Source organism: Carassius gibelio, chromosome A1, assembly GCF_023724105.1.
Source record: "Carassius gibelio isolate Cgi1373 ecotype wild population from Czech Republic chromosome A1, carGib1.2-hapl.c, whole genome shotgun sequence".
Taxonomy (NCBI): Eukaryota; Metazoa; Chordata; class Actinopteri; order Cypriniformes; family Cyprinidae; genus Carassius; species Carassius gibelio.
In genome coordinates, this window is record NC_068371.1 from 19,916,229 (window position 1) to 19,929,544 (window position 13,316).

General features: G+C 37.6%; 1 long non-coding RNA gene across 2 annotated transcripts in view; it reads left to right on the forward strand.

The window, feature by feature from the left end:
• LOC128017015 (uncharacterized) overlaps nt 1-3,696 on the forward strand; it is a 216,920-nt gene extending 213,224 nt beyond the window's left edge. For both annotated transcript variants that reach the window (XR_008184360.1, XR_008184346.1), the window contains one exon: nt 996-3,696. This is a non-coding gene — a long non-coding RNA (uncharacterized LOC128017015). The remainder of the gene's footprint in view (nt 1-995) is intronic.
• Nucleotides 3,697-13,316: the final 9,620 nt, after the last annotated feature.

The window sequence follows — 13,316 nt, forward strand, 5'->3', positions numbered from 1 at the left end:
TTCCCATGGCGAGACATCGAACTTCGTGACGGCGCCATGGACACGCCTTTTAACGAAAACTCAAGATCTTCACAACTTAACATCGCACAGGGCTTTAGATTAGACTGACCACAAAAAATACATTGATGTCATAAAATTTCTAGGATTAGTTCATCGTAGTGTAAAATATGTCACTTCCTGTTGCCAATAGGTGGCGCTATGACTATAACTGAATATGGGCATGTCAATCTGTTCAGGTCAGGAGTCTCATCAAACATGTGAAGTTTGGGGCAGATTGGTCATTGTATGTCTGAGTTATAGCAACTTCCTGTTTCATGGCGAATCATCGAAATTCGCCAGGCCGCCAAGGACACGCCCATTAACGAAAACTCAAAAGCTTCGCAATTTAACATCGCAAAGGCCTTCAGATTAGGCATACCAAATTTGGTGTTGATCTGAATGAATCTCTAGGAGGAGTTCGTTAAAATACAACGCATGGAAATGACAAAAATGACACAAAATTTGCTCATAATATTAGTAATAACCGACTTCCTGTTGGGTTTCGGATTTTGCTCCAAGAGACTTTTTTGTAGGTATTGGAGAGTTACATGTGTATACCGATTTTCATACATGTACATGAAACGTAGCTCGAGGCGCACACCGTTGAACGTGTATAGGTGGCGCTGTTGAGCCATTTTGCCACACCCACTTCTGAAACCCATATCAGACGTAAATTTTCGCCAGTTCTGAGGTGTGTGCAAAGTTTCATGACTTTTCGAGCATGTTTAGGCCCTCAAAAATGCGATTCATTTTGGAGAAGAAGAATAATAATAATAATAATAATAATAATTAAAGCTGCAAGCAGCGATGAACGGGCCCTCGCACCCGGGCTCACCGCCATCGTGTTGCTTTAGTAAAAAGGTGAACGTTGAGAAATATGCATTTAATGTCCTAAATATAAGTGGAATATATCAAAGTATATCCCATATATGTGCCAATCTTACCGTTGCCAGCAGGTGGCGCTATCATTATAATGGAATATTGGCCTTCAGATGTGTTCAGGCCAGGACTCTTATCGAACATGTGAAGTTTGGGGAAGATTGAACATTTTATGCTTGAGTTACAACAACTTCTCTTGCTGTGGCAAGACATCAAATTTTGTCATGTCGCCATGGAAACGCCCTTTAACAAAAACTCAAGATCTCCAAAAGTTAACATTGCACAGGCCTTTAGATTAGACTGACCACAAAATATATGTTAATCTCAAAAAAATTATAGGAGTAGTTTGTCGCATTGTAAAACATGTCACTTCCTGTTGCCAATAGGTGGCGCTATGACTATAACTGAATGTGGGCATGTAGATCTGTTAAGGGCAGAAGTTTTATCTAACATGTGAAGTTTGGGGCAGATTGGACATTGTATGTCTGAGTTACAACAACTTCCTTTTTCATGGCGAAACATCGAAATTTGTCAGGCCACCATGGACACGCCCTTTAACGAAATCTAAAGATCTTCGCAATTTAACATCGCAAAGGGCTTAAGATTACACTGACCAGGTTTGGTGTTGATCTGAATAAATCTCTAGGAGGAGTTCGTTAAAGTACAACCCCTGAAAATGGCAAAAACAACGCCAATATTGCAGAGAAAATTCTAAATAACCGACTTCCTGTTGGGATTCGGATTTCGTACCAAGAGACTTTTTTGTAGGTATTGGTGTGTTACATGTGTGTACCAATTTTTGTACATGTACGTGAAACATAGCTCGAGGCGCACTCTGTTGAAAGTGTATAGGTGGCGCTATCGAGCCATTTTGCCACACCTGATGGAATTTTGGCCTTCAGATGTGTTCAGGCCAGGACTCTTATCACACATGTGAAGTTTGGGGAAGATCGGACATTTTATGCCTGAGTTATAACATCTTTTATTCCCATGGCGAGACATCGAACTTCGTGACGGCGCCATGGACACGCCTTTTAACGAAAACTCAAGATCTTCACAACTTAACATCGCACAGGGCTTTAGATTAGACTGACCACAAAAAATACATTGATGTCATAAAATTTCTAGGAGTAGTTCATCGCAGTGTAAAATATGTCACTTCCTGTTGCCAAAAGGTGGCGCTATGACTATAACTGAATATGGGCATGTCAATCTGTTCAGGTCAGGAGTCTCATCAAACATGTGAAGTTTGGGGCAGATTGGTCATTGTATGTCTGAGTTATAGCAACTTCCTGTTTCATGGCGAATCATCGAAATTCGCCAGGCCGCCACGGACACGCCCATTAACGAAAACTCAAAAGCTTCGCAATTTAACATCGCAAAGGCCTTCAGATTAGGCATACCAAATTTGGTGTTGATCTGAATGAATCTCTAGGAGGAGTTCGTTAAAATACAACGCATGGAAATGACAAAAATGACACAAAATTTGCTCATAATATTAGTAATAACCGACTTCCTGTTGGGTTTCGGATTTTGCTCCAAGAGACTTTTTTGTAGGTATTGGAGAGTTACATGTGTATACCGATTTTCATACATGTACATGAAACATAGCTCGAGGCGCACACCGTTGAACGTGTATAGGTGGCGCTGTTGAGCCATTTTGCCACACCCACTTCTGAAACCCATATCAGATGTAAATTTTCGCCAGTTCTGAGGTGTGTGCAAAGTTTCATGACTTTTCGAGCATGTTTAGGCCCTCAAAAATGCGATTCATTTTGGAGAAGAAGAATAATAATAATAATAATAATAATAATAATAATAATAATAAACGGAGCAATTCCAAGAGGGTCCTCACACCATCGGTGCTCGGGCCCTAATAATAATAATAATAATAATAAACGGAGCAATTCCAAGAGGGTCCTCACACCATCGGTGCTCGGGCCCTAATTAAAGCTGCAAGCAGCGATGAACGGGCCCTCGCACCCGGGCTCACCGCCATCGTGTGGCTTTAGTAAAAAGGTGAACGTTGAGAAATATGCATTTAATGTCCTAAATAAAAGTTGAATATATCAAAGTATATCCCATATATGTGCCAATCTTCCTGTTGCCAGCAGGTGACGCTATCATTATAATGGAATATTGGCCTTCAGATGTGTTCAGGCCAGGACTTTTATCAAACATGTGAAGTTTGGGGAAGATTGAACATTTTATGCTTGAGTTACAACAACTTCTCTTGCTGTGGCAAGACATCAAACTTTGTCATTGCGCCATGGAAACACCCTTTAACAAAAACTCAAGATCTCCAAAAGTTAACATTGCACAGGCGTTTAGATTAGACTGACCACAAAATATATGTTAATCTCAAAAAAATTATAGGAGTAGTTTGTCGCAGCCTAAAACATGACACTTCCTGTTGCCAGCAGGTGGCGCTATTACTATAACTGAATATGGGCATGTAGATCTGTTAAGGGCAGAAGTCTTAACTAACATGTGAAGTTTGGCGCAGATTGGAAATTGTATGTCTGAGTTACAGCAACTTCCTTTTCATCGCAATATATCAAAATTTGTCAGGCCGCCATGGACACGTCCTTTAACGAAACCTCAAGATCTTCGCAATTTAACAATGCAAAGGCCTTTAGATTACACTGACCAAGTTTGGTGAAGATATGAATAAATCTCTAGGAGGAGTTAGTTAAAGTACAACCCCTGAAAATGGCAAAAACAACACCAATTTTGCAGAGAAAATTCTAAATAACTGACTTCCTGTTGGGATTCGGATTTTGTACCATGAGACTTTTTTGTAGGTATTGGTGTGTTACATGTGTGTACCGATTTTTGTACATGTACGTGAAACATAGCTCGAGGCACACTCCGTTGAAAGTGCATATGCACTCCGTTGAAAGTGTATAGGTGGCGCTATCGAGCCATTTTGCCACACCCAATGGAATATTTGCCTTCATATGTGTTCAGGCCAGGACCCTTATCACACACGTGAAGTTTGGGGAAGATCGGACATTTTATGCCTGAGTTATAACATATTTTATTCCCATGGCGAGACATCGAACTTCGTCACGGCGCCATGGACACGCCTTTTAACAAAAACTCAAGATCTTCACAACTAAACATCACACAGGTCTTTAGATTAGACTGATCACAAAAAAGACATTGATGTCATAAAATTTCTAGAAATAGTCTGTCACAGTGTAAAATATGTCACTTCCTGTTGCCAACAGGTGGCGCTATGACTATAACTGAATATGGGCATGTCGATCTGTTCAGGTCAAGAGTCTCATCCAACATGTGAAGTTTGGGGCAGATTGGACATTGTATGTCTGAGTAACATCAACTTCTTTTTTCATGGCGAAACATCGAAATATGTCAGGCCGCCATGGACACGCCCTTTAACGAAACCTCAAGTCCTTCACAATTTAACATCGCAAATGGCTTTAGATTACACTGACCAAGTTTGGTGTTGATCTGAATAAATCTCTAGGAGGAGTTCGTTAAAGTACAACCCCTGAAAATGGCAAAAACAACACCAATTTTGAAGGGATAATTCAAAATAACCGACTTCCTGTTGGGATTCGGATTTCGTACCAAGAGACTTTTTTGTAGATATTGGTGAGTTACATGTGTGTACCAATTTTTGTACATGTACGTGAAACATAGCTCGAGGCGCACTCCGTTGAAAGTGTATAGGTGGCGCTATAGAGCCATTCTGCCACACCCGGTGGAATATTGGCCTGCAGATCTGTACCGGCCAGGACTCTTAGCACACATGTGAAGTTTGGGGAAGATCGGACATTTTATGCCTGAGTTATAACATCTTTTATTCCCATGGCGAGACTTCGAACTTCGTCGTGGCGCCATGAACAAGCCTTTTAACGAAAACTCAAGATCTTCACAACTGAACATCGCACAGGCCTTTAGATTAGACTGACCACAAAAAATACATTGATGTCATAAAATTTCTAGGAGTAGTTTGTCGCAGCGTAAAATATGTCACTTCCTGTTGCCAATAGGTGGCGCTATGACTATAACTGAATATGGGCATGTCAATCTGTTCAGGTTCAGAGTCTCATCAAACATGTGAAGTTTGGGGCAGATTGGACATTGTATGTGTGAGTTATAGCAACTTCATATTTCATGGCGAATCATCGAAATTCGCCAGGCCGCCACGGACACGCCCTTAAACGAAAACTCAAGATATTCGCAATTTAACATCGCAAAGGCCTTTAGATTAGGCATACCAAATTTGGTGTTGATATGAAGAACTCTCTAGGAGGAGTTCGTTAAAATACAACACATGGAAATGACCAAAATTACACAAAATATGCTCATAATATTAAAAATAACCGACTTCCTGTTGGGTTTAGAATTTCGCTCCAAGAGTCTTTTTTGTAGGTATTGGTGTGTTACATATGTGTGCCAATTTTCGTGCATGTACGTGAAACATAGTTGGAAGGCTGTTGATTTTCTTGGTATAGGTGGCGCTGTCGAGCCATTTTGCCACACCCTCTTCTGAATCCTATATCAGACGAAAATTTTCACCAGGTTTGACGCGTGTGCAAAGTTTCATGACTTTTTGAGCATGTTAAAGCCCTCAAAATTGTGATTCATTCGGGAGAAGAAGAAGAAGAAGAAGAATAATAATAAATATAGCTGCAAGCAGCGATGGCGGGCTCAAGCCACCAATGCCATCGCCACCCCGGTGGCATCAGGTAAACTGTGCCCAGCGGGCACATGCATTCACAATATCCCTCTGGCAGTGAAGTTTTAAGGGATATGGCAGTTAAAGGGTTAATCCGAATCATCTAGACTTTAAAATCACATTCACAGAACTATATATATATATATATATATATATATATATATATATATATATATATATATATATATATATATATATATATGTAACTTTAGTAACACTTCACAATAAGATTTCATTTATAAACATTATGTTAACATGAATAATATTTATATAGAATTCATTCATGTCAGTTAATATTCCAAACTTAAACATTAAAACATTGTTTTATTGTGATTTTTTTCCAAGCACATTTTACCAATTCCAAACCATATCAATCTTAATAACTACCATTATTTTTTATTTAATCATTTATGAGTGCTATACAATATTCCAGGAAAGCTGGAAGAGAAAAACTCCTTATATTCATGTGTGCAGAATTATTAGGCATGTTTTCTTTTACAGATGAAATGCGCTAAAAAAGAGTTTTAACTCAAACTGTTTTAACTCAAAGTCGAAAATTATGAAATACCCATGAGAAATATCAAACACAAATGCAATACAGAAATGGATAAATTAAGACTTGACCATTTTACAAAAATGCTGACAGGGTCATGAGGTCAGAAAAGAAGAAGAAAAAAACAGGTTAAGAAGAACTGACAAAAAGAATTGCAAAATAATTAGGAATTAATGTGAAGATTAATTTTTAGTCAATTCTGCAAGACAGACTTTCAGGAAAGGAGGTGGAATAAAAATGAGCTCCTAAATCTTAATTCCGGATTCAGGAAAATATATTCCTCAAACCATCGGACAAGAGGAGGTGGTGCTGGTCCTTCACGAGTCACTCTAATCTGTTCATAAAGCCTATATATAAAGTCTTAATATATAGTATTTCACAATACTTCATGGTATTCTAATTAAATCATTTTTTGGAATCTTAGATCTCTCAGAACCTGACACATTGTAATTCTGAGACTCCAGGAAAGTGGCAGTTCTGTAAAATGTTGGCACTGGAGACTAAATGCTCCCTGATAGTTTCACACCTAATTCACTTAACACACACACACACACACACACACACACACACACATTACCCACAGTGACAGAGGGACAGAGTGACATCAGATGTATGATAGTTTTTTAATTTTCTATCATCCATATAGTGTTGTATAGTCATGAAACTATGCATATTTCCTCAGAATGACTTGTCTTCTATGTGTATATTTTTTTAAGTGTTTAGAAGCTGCACTTAAAAAAAATAAAAGACATTTACTGGTTACTTTTTTACTGTTATTTCAAAAAATCACCATGACAAAACCATTCAAGCTATTCAAAATTAATTCGCACCTGTTCTGTAAGATAAATTCTTTAAACAGTGGTAAAAGAGGATGTGGTGCTGATCCTTCAAGAGTCACTCAAAACGTATCTGTCCATAAAGCCTATAAAGAACTATTCTTAATATACAGTTCACAATACTTCAGCTTGTTATTCTAATTATGTGAGGGTTATTTTATCAGTAAAATACATAAAATACATATTATTTTTCTTTGAAAGATTTCTATAAATGATTTAAATCATACTTGTTTCTACAATAATTATTTAAAAGTAATCCTATAGCACCATCTGGTGGCCATTATTGGTACTAAGAATTGCAAGCTTGATTTATATGTTTTGATAGTTTTAATTTTATGCTGGCTCTTGAAAATGATAAAGCTATGAAACTTACTGTGCTTCCTTCAAATGATGACTTCTACGTATATAAAAAATTATGAAGAGTTGTAATTAAAAATTTTAAAGATATAGTAAAATAACTATTGTATTTTTTTATGTTACTTTAATAAATCGCTATGGCCACACCATTTAAGGTATCCTAAACCCATTCGCAATTTAACATCTTCAGTATATGGCTTCATGTTAAAACAGTTTGGTGTGAACTACTTGTGTCTTCTTGGAGGAGAATGAATTCATTTACAGGCTGAGTTTATCATAAATCCACAATAACATTTCTGAGTTCTGTATCAATCTGTGTTGTTGTTTGTTTATTTTAATTTTTTTATTTTTCATAGGAAGATAACTGACCCTTTACTCTCCTTTTTAATAAATGTGCTTATAAAACCAAGAACAAGCTATTTATAGCTGTATTTATAAACTGCTTACTAATGACTATTAATATTGGGACAAGGCTTTATAAAGCATGAACTGACTATTTACTAATGAGTGCAGTTATTATAAAGTGTTATCAATGCATTTGCTAATCTTAACAAATTAGACATTATTTTACAGTGTTATCAAATCCTTAAATGATTTGTAAGTGTTTTGTAATGATTTTATTGACCTACAAGCATTTGTGAAAGTTCTGCTTGCATTACAGCTTAGTCTTGATCTGTGAGCTGAACAGATTTACGGTTACATCCATGAGATTATGTAAATTCAAATAAATATCATGTCACAGGATGTCAGAGGTCAGTATCAAATGAGTTTGAAATTATTATCTGCAGCACAAATAAGGTTTTTTAGGATTTTTAAAAAAAACCTAAAACTGTCAGAAAAGGATAAGGCCTAAGATTTCTATGTGAGTGGCTAAATTTATTTGTTTTTATAACTATAATGCATAAACTATGAAATTATACAAAATGTATAAAAAAGTACAACAGTTATTGTTTTCCAATGTTTTTTATTTATTTAATTTATTTTTTGGGATTTACATAAAAAACAAATTAGCCTACTGCAATCATTCTAAACAGCTTGAATAAAACCTGTTAATATTTATTATAGACCACTGTAACTGTGTATAATCTAAGAAACAAGTTTATTATGAAAATAAAAGTGTGTACACCAGATAAATTGGACGATAAAGAAATTGCTAACAATAGTATAATAGAGCATGTTTTAGGTTTTTAGGCGTTTAGATGCAGAAATGGACAAATCAAATGTAAAATAAAATGTAATTGATTTAATTAAATATAGATTAATTCTTGTTAGAGCAAAATAATAAATAAATACGTACACACATTAAAAAAGCCGCCAAGATGAATGAGTTTCCTTTTTTATATGTAGATTAAAATTGAAGACAGAAGCAGCTGGTATATGCGGTCACTTAATATTCAAATCCAGTAGATCCACTTCAGATTTATTTCTCAACAGTTTATGTCTACGTGGCTGTTTTCGTTTATATTCGCCAAGCTATTATGTATTTTGAAATAATCTTGTCCGTGATGTGTTCGTTCTTACGACGAAAGGCAGAATCCTGCAGCTCGAGAGATACATGTTATTCTGCCAGTCGCGCTTTCAAATAGTCTTGCACACTTAAACGGGTCACAAACACCTGCATTTAGGACGTGTTGTGTTATAATGGGTGTATTGTGTGCATTTATGACAATATTTTATTTGAAAAAGCTCTTAAACAAGAATAAATTCGTTTGTTTTGAACTTGTGACACTGTGTGCGCTGATCGGAGCAGTGATTTCAGATAGGCAGCCGCGAATATTTCATTTTCACACAAACAGTTCAAAAACATCTGAATGTAGCTCCTGGTGTGTTCTAATTGGTGAATTGTGTAATATCGCTTTAATATTTTAATTTTAAAAGCTATACAACAAGAATAAACTCGTTTTTTCTGAGCTCATCATTCCACACGCTCCTGCTCAGAGCGTGATTCATCTCTCGTGTTTCTCACGTATCACTGACCACACATCAATTATTAATGAGCCCTGACCTGGTAATAATCATATATGTTGGTTTAGCTTGTCAGTGTGAATTAAATCTAAGTATTTATTTGTATTTTAACCGATTTAAAAATGAAACTAAAAGAGAGTCTCCTCCCTTTCAGTCGAATTTCCCTTTCAGGAATTGCACCTGTAGGGGCGCATTTTCTCTCAGACAATGTAAGTCTAAGCACATAATACTCAAACAGAGGGACAGAGTGAGATGAGATGTCTGACAGTTTTTTAATTTTCTGTTATCCATACAGTGTTGTAAAGTCGTGAAACTATCCATATTTACTCAGAATGACTTTTTTTCTGTATGAAAAAAGGTTTTGAAGTGTTTGGAATTTAAAAATGCAGGACAATTAATAATTCCATTTTTACTGTCATTTAAAAAAATCTCCACGACAAAACCGTTCAAGCTATCCAAAATCCTTTGGCAATTTAAGTTGTTTAAAATGTTTTGGCATCATGTAGACAAAGTTTGGTGTGTATAGTGTTACTCTCCTCTGAGCAGTATGCATTAATTCACAGCTAAATGTAAAAAAAAATCCACATTCAAATCAAAATAGCTGACTTCCTGTTGATCGTAGCTGATGACTGTGAATTAGAAAGTTGTCCGTCTTGATAAGAACAATTTTTGTACCGAGTTTGGTATCTGTAGCTAAAACTAACCCCCCCACTTTTGACAAAAGGTGGCGCTATAGAGTGCCTCTTCCACGCCCTCTTATGAACTTTTGCCAGTGTCTAGTTATCATAAATACTGATATGTGATCTGAATTTCATGAAATTCTAAGTATGTTATATGCCTTAAAATCACCTGAGAAGTATTCAAGTTTGACATGTTGCCACGGCAACAATATTTTTAGATATCAATATCCCCCTAGCAGATTAATATAGGCTGTGTTTTAACATTATTCCGATGAAGTTTGAAGCAAATCGAGTAAAAATAAGATGCTGAATACAAAGCATTTTGAAAATGACACACTTCCTGCTGCCAGTTGGTGGCGCTATAACTTTGACTCCTAATAGTCACATATATGCGATCGACATCATACAAAGAATAATCTGATGAAGTTTGATTAAAATCAGGAAATGTATGTGGATGGTATTAGACACTTCCTGTTTCTCATTTCTCGCCATAATTTCAACGCCTCGCCACGAGCAAACCGTTTGAGATATCAAAAATCCCCTGGCAATTTTTCATCCCCAGTGTCTTGAGATCATGTTGACCGAGTTTGGCGGCAATCAAGTAAAAAACCTATGACAAGTATTTCAAATTCCAGAGCATGCGCTTTTTACATAACTCTAAATAGCTGACTTCCTGTTGGGCGGAGCCTATGACATGCAATACGCAAGTTGTTCGGCACGATGAGATCTATATGTGTACTGAGTTTCATATTAATACGTGCAAGTATGTGTGAGCTATACATCAACATTTATGACTGTGTTCCAGGGGGCGCTGTAGAGCCCCTGTGCCACGCCCGTGTCCCAGCCTCTGCAGGCTCCTAAAGGCCACAGATTCCAAATTGTGCGCAAACTTTCAAGAGTTTTTGAGTATGTTAAGGACTCCAAAAGCCCCCACAACTTTGACGACAAATATGAATAATAAACCCCAAATAGCCAACTTCCTGTTGGGCGGAGCCTATGATATGCAATACGAAAGTTGTTTGTATTGATGAGTTCTATATGTGTACCGAGTTTCGTACGTCTACGTGCAAGTATGTATGATATATGGCCCTCCATATTCCAGGGGGCGCTGTAGAGCCCCTGTGCCACGCCCGTGTATCAGTCTCTGCCCGGCCCTAATGGCCGCAGGTTCCAATGTGTGTGCCAATTTTCAAGACTTTTTAAGCATGTTAAGGGCCCCAAAAGCCCCCGAAACCTTGAAGAAAAATAATAATAATAAATAATAATAATAATAATAATAATAATAACAAATAATCCTAAGGAAAACAATAGGGCTCTCGCCCTCCAGGCTTGAGCCCTAATTAAAGCTGCAAGCAGCGATGAACGGGCCCTCGCACCCGGGCTCACCGCCATCGTGTTGCTCTAGTAAAAAGGTGAACGTTGAGAAATATGCTTTTAATGTCCTAAATATAAGTGGAATATATCAAAGTATATCCCATATATGTGCCAATCTTACCGTTGCCAGCAGGTGGCGCTATCATTATAATGGAATATTGGCCTTCAGATGTGTTCAGGCCAGGACTCTTATCAAACATTAGAAGTTTGGGGAAGATTGAACATTTTATGCTTGAGTTACAACAACTTCTCTTGCTGTGGCAAGACATCAAATTTTGTCATGGCGCCATGGAAACGCCCTTTAACAAAAACTCAAGATCTCCAAAAGTTAACATTGCACAGGCCTTTAGATTAGACTGACCACAAAATATATGTTAATCTTAAAAAAATTATAGGAGTAGTTTGTCGCAGCGTAAAACATGTCACTTCCTGTTGCCAATAGGTGGCGCTATGACTATAACTGAAAGTGGGCATGTAGATCTGTTAAGGGCAGAAGTCTTATCTAACATGTGAAGTTTGGGGCAGACTGGACATTGTATGCCTGAGTTACAGCAACTTCCTTTTTCATGGCGAAACATCGAAATTTGTCAGGCCACCATGGACACGCCCTTTAACGAAATCTAAAGATCTTCGCAATTTAACATCGCAAAGGGCTTAAGATTACACTGACCAGGTTTGTTGTTGATCTGAATAAATCTCTAGGAGGAGTTCGTTAAAGTACAACCCCTGAAAATGTCAAAAACAACGCCAATTTTGCAGAGAAAATTCTAAAAAACCGACTTCCTGTTGGGATTCGGATTTCGTACCAAGAGACTTTTTTGTAGGTATTGGTGTGTTACATGTGTATACCGATGTTTGTACATGTACATGAAACATAGCTCGAGGCGCACTCTGTTGAAAATGTATAGGTGGCGCTATCGAGCCATTTTGCCACACCTGATGGAATTTTGGCCTTCAGATGTGTTCAGGCCAGGACTCTTATCACACATGTGAAGTTTGGGGAAGATCGGACATTTTATGCCTGAGTTATAACATCTTTTATTCCCATGGCGAGACATCGAACTTCGTGACGGCGCCATGGACACGCCTTTTAACGAAAACTCAAGATCTTCACAACTTAACATCGCACAGGCCTTTAGATTAGACTGACCACAAAAAATACATTGATGTCATAAAATTTCTAGGAGTAGTTCATCGCAGTGTAAAATATGTCACTTCCTGTTGCCAATAGGTGGCGCTATGACTATAACTGAATATGGGCATGTCAATCTGTTCAGGTCAGGAGTCTCATCAAACATGTGAAGTTTGGGGCAGATTGGTCATTGTATGTCTGAGTTATAGCAACTTCCAGTTTCATGGCGAATCATCGAAATTCGCCAGGCCACCACGGACACGCCCATTAACGAAAACTCAAAAGCTTCGCAATTTAACATCGCAAAGGCCTTCAGATTAGGCATACCAAATTTGGTGTTGATCTGAATGAATCTCTAGGAGGAGTTCGTTAAAATACAACGCATGGAAATGACAAAAATGACACAAAATTTGCTCATAATATTAGTAATAACCGACTTCCTGTTGGGTTTCGGATTTTGCTCCAAGAGACTTTTTTGTAGGTATTGGAGAGTTACATGTGTATACCGATTTTCATACATGTACATGAAACGTAGCTCGAGGCGCACACCGTTGAACGTGTATAGGTGGCGCTGTTGAGCCATTTTGCCACACCCACTTCTGAAACCCATATCAGATGTAAATTTTCGCCAGTTCTGAGGTGTGTGCAAAGTTTCATGACTTTTCGAGCATGTTTAGGCCCTCAAAAATGCGATTCATCTTAGAGAAGAAGAAGAATAATAATAATAAATATAGCTGCAAGCAGCGATGGCGGGCTCAAGCCACCAATGCCATCGCCACCCCGGTTGCAT